The sequence below is a fragment of the Lolium rigidum genome, chromosome 1 (assembly GCF_022539505.1).
Source record: "Lolium rigidum isolate FL_2022 chromosome 1, APGP_CSIRO_Lrig_0.1, whole genome shotgun sequence".
NCBI classification, from domain to species: Eukaryota; Viridiplantae; Streptophyta; class Magnoliopsida; order Poales; family Poaceae; genus Lolium; species Lolium rigidum.
The window spans coordinates 129,024,914-129,028,785 of NC_061508.1; the positions used below are offsets into that span (position 1 = coordinate 129,024,914).

The 3,872-nt window shown below is 47.9% G+C and overlaps 1 long non-coding RNA gene across 1 annotated transcript; it reads right to left on the minus strand.

The window, feature by feature from the left end:
* Positions 1-1,732: 1,732 nt before the first annotated feature.
* Positions 1,733-2,593, minus strand: LOC124682189. The gene is made up of 3 exons (XR_006996181.1): positions 2,485-2,593; positions 2,269-2,356; positions 1,733-1,781 (listed from the first exon to the last, which is right to left on the minus strand). It is a non-coding gene; the product is annotated as an uncharacterized LOC124682189 (long non-coding RNA).
* Between the last annotated feature and the right edge of the window lie 1,279 nt (positions 2,594-3,872).

Consider the following 3,872-nt stretch of genomic DNA (forward strand, 5'->3'; position numbering starts at 1 on the left):
CTTGTGACGCCCCGGAACCGGTACCATGAGGATTCCAGCGATCCCGCCGAAATCCGCACGATATCGATTCAAAGACGCCCTCCGACACGACGTGCGCGATGAATCACACACGTGATGCCAGAGGAATTAACACGAGCAGTAACATTACAACAGGTTTACAATAGAGCCCACAAGATACATATATTACAACAACGACTCCAACGAGTCAAGATACAAATAGATACATACAAAGATCCGAATCATACAAAAGATCGAATGCGTCCGAGTACGGACAAGATACAAATTGAACTAAGAGTCCTGAAGATAACCAATGGCGTCCATAACCCTGCCCAGGCCAAGCCGGAAGGGTAACCTTGCTAACGTCGTCTTCATCGAACATATCTTCATACCTGCCCGGTTATATCCCGTAGAAGCAGCAATAAGTACGGGTTCGTACTTAACAAGACTTCAAGACGTATAAGCATTCGTCAACCGATCATCCTTTGTACTTGAGGCACGCAGGGGACTTAGAGGACGCAAGAGGAACGTCATAGGCAATATGGTGGGGTTAAGCGGCAACGCGCAAGCACTAAAAACCTATAGAGACACTCTACAACATTCGTCTAATTAGAGAAGATGAGAGAGCGCATAAACTAACAGTTCTATACTCTGCAAACATAACACAGCCAACGCTTTCCCCCTTCGCAAAGAAGTACTTACAAAGGCACCCACACGGTTGTCAAGTTTTAACCATTTATTATTGAAGTTGTGCTAACTTACTACACAAGTTATTATGATTGAAAGAACAGGTGTAAGTTGTCTATGATCGAGTCATACAGCTCCAAGTCGTCCATAACCGCGGACGCGGCTTATCGATAAGATTGTAACCCTGCAGGGGTGCCCAAATGTGCCCACACGCACGCTCAACCCACTTACGACAGGTGGATATCACGACTCGCACTCTCCTTCACGACAACAATGTCCAAGAAGCCACCTAACTAAGTTAACCCGTTTCAGAGCCCGATCGGAACTCTGACGCGGACCTAGCTGTTGCGAGAACGGCTAAGAGGATCAGAGCCCACTAGAGGATGACCTCTTAACGATGCGGACCGCACCTACGGACGTGCAAGAGACAACGGGGTTACAAGGCAACATGGCTTCCCCAAAAGTAATATCATATCATCTGACCACAAAGAAACAAGCTTGCACGCCCGGGAGAAACAAAACAAACATCCAAACTAGTTGTGGCCACTGGACAAAGCTGTAGATTCCGGCAGGTGGTCGAGGGGAGACCCGGTAAGCATACCCACGTGTGGTTAGAGCGCTCGGTCTCGGAACGGATAACAAGAACTCGGGGTCCTAAGATATTTAGGAAACACAAGTGAGCCGTCACAAAACGAGCAGCTGACCCACCGATGCCTCCGCTAAACAAATGTCAACAACTAAAGTAACCATGATTATTCCCAACATATAACCCGATAAGATAACAACAACGGTAACAAGATAAGACAGCACTAGCATGCACTACGACTCGCAAGGGCAGACTCGATAACCAAACAATAGCCGTAGGAGGTGGTGGTGGCAATATGGGCTGCTTGAGGTAATAAGTGGAAAGGACACGTGACAAGAACGCAACTTAAGGATAGCATGGGGGAGAAGGCAAAATAAAATAGGTGAGCGACTCCTGCAGGGACAGGAGTATAGGGGAAATGCTTGCCTGTTAAAGCTTGCCGAGGAACATCCGGAGAACTCATCGTATCTCACCGCACCACTTCGTGATCCTATCCGGGAAGAAGCAAATGCTGGAACACACACAATGTATGCAAGTCTTACTACTACGGATAAAGAAGATCCAGCATGATCAAGATGGTATGCATGACATGGCAGTGATGGTGCAATGCAATTTATCCAATTTAATCGGAGTCGGAACCCCGGACAAATAATTAGGGTTGAAGTTGCATTTCTACCATCAAATTTAAGTGGTTGTTAATCATGGCAGAAGCATGGAAAGGGTGATCTACTTCAATATTAAACGGAGCGGGGAAACCCACGTCGGTGTTCCGAAATACTCCGCATATATGTTAGGTGAACATGCACAACTATCAACGCGCTACATGATGCGAGATGCAAACAGATGAATGGATTGTATATTCATATTCTTCACATTTTTCTGATCAAAAATCATTTTTTATTTGTATTGTTTGGATTTACCAATCCAAAGTTATGATATACCAAAGATTTTGCAAAAATAAGAAACGATTAGCAGAGAGAGTTAGAATCGGGCCGGACCTGGCCTGGGACCTGTGCTGGGCCGAAGGTGGATAAATGCAGCCTCGGGCTACGCCAGGACGAAATGGGCTGAGGCCCAACGGTGGATCTGAAGAAAGAAAACACAAAAATGTTGCCCTTTTCAGCAGGATCTGGGAATTGAACTTGGGTCTCACGGGTGATGGATCAAGGGACGAACCACTGTGCTGCTGCTACTGTTTGTTGTAGATTGCGTACCGCTTGACCTATTGAAGGAGATTGGGCGGAGGTCGGGTAGGAAGTTCATGGTGGAAGGGAGCTCTGGTTGAGACCCGATCTGGTGAAGCAGAGCGAGCGGGGACGCGGGAGCAGTCGCGTTCGACGCGGAGGATGGAGGGGAGTCGGCCTGTGGAGGATTTGGAGTCGGGGAAGCACGGGAGCGGCGCCGGCGGGAACATCTGCGAGGAGAAAAAGGCTTCATCATCGGTGAAATGGCACAGGAGGGAGACGAGGAACAAGAGAAGGTCTGGAGGAACGAGGACATCACCGTGAACATGTAGCCGTGCTCGAAAGGGTCGGAGAAGCAACGTGGCGGCCGGAATCTTCGCCGGAGCTCGGCGGCCAGAGATGGGTATCCGCGAATTTGGCGACGATTCGAAGCGCGTGGGGACGATTCCTTGAACCAGGATGTAGAGGGCGACGAGACGGTTCTTCCGGTGCCTTCAGCTCAGCGAGGGACACCCTGGAGCGGCGGCGCCATGGCAAGGTTGGTGTGGAGGTTTCAAGTGCTGTGAACGAACCTGCTCTCTGGGAGCTTTTTCGTGGAGAGAAGAACAACAAAGAGAGGGAGAAGTTACTGGCGGCGCCAGGAAGGAAAGATGGAGGAGGCTAGGGTTTTCCTTGGGGATAAAAAGGGAGGAGCAGGCGGGGATGGTGCGGCGTGGGTGGTTGATGAGGAGGACCACAGGGGTCACACTCCCTGCGTGATCTCTCACGAGGAAAGACGACAACCAGAAGGATGGAGTACCCCTTCGGAAAGGTAAGGGGTTGGGTTGAACTTGGGCTGGGCCGAAGAGAGGAGGAGGAGTGGGCCTCCGGTGGGGGAAGGGAGAAGGCCAGAAAGAAAAGGTTCCCACGAGGGAGAGATAGGGTTTTTCTTTTTAAATTTATTTTACTTTTGTTTTTGAAAACTGGTTTGAAACTATTTTGAAAATCAAACAGAACCAAGTTTGATTTTAAATTCGAAAGTATTTAAAAATAGTTTTGTTTTTCATATAGTTTTAGGAGTTTAGGATTTGTGAAAAGAGACATAGAAGGGAGGCTTATTATGAAGACCATATGAGAGGTTAAAATAAAATAAGAAGGTTTTATGAAATAATTTTATTTTGTAAAACATGGATGATATGATGCATATGCCATGATAAACTTGGAACGACACGGAAAAACAAGCAGCAGTGAAGAAAAATCTATTTAGGGTTTTTTCGGGTCGTTACAAACGACACCACTAACAAGGAATCTCGCCCCGAGATTCCACGTCCAGGTACGGGGAAAGAGAGGTGAACTATCGAATCTTCAGGCGGCGTGTCGATCTCCTCGACACCACTAACAAGAGTTCTTGCTCCATGTTGATCGGTCGACACCACTAA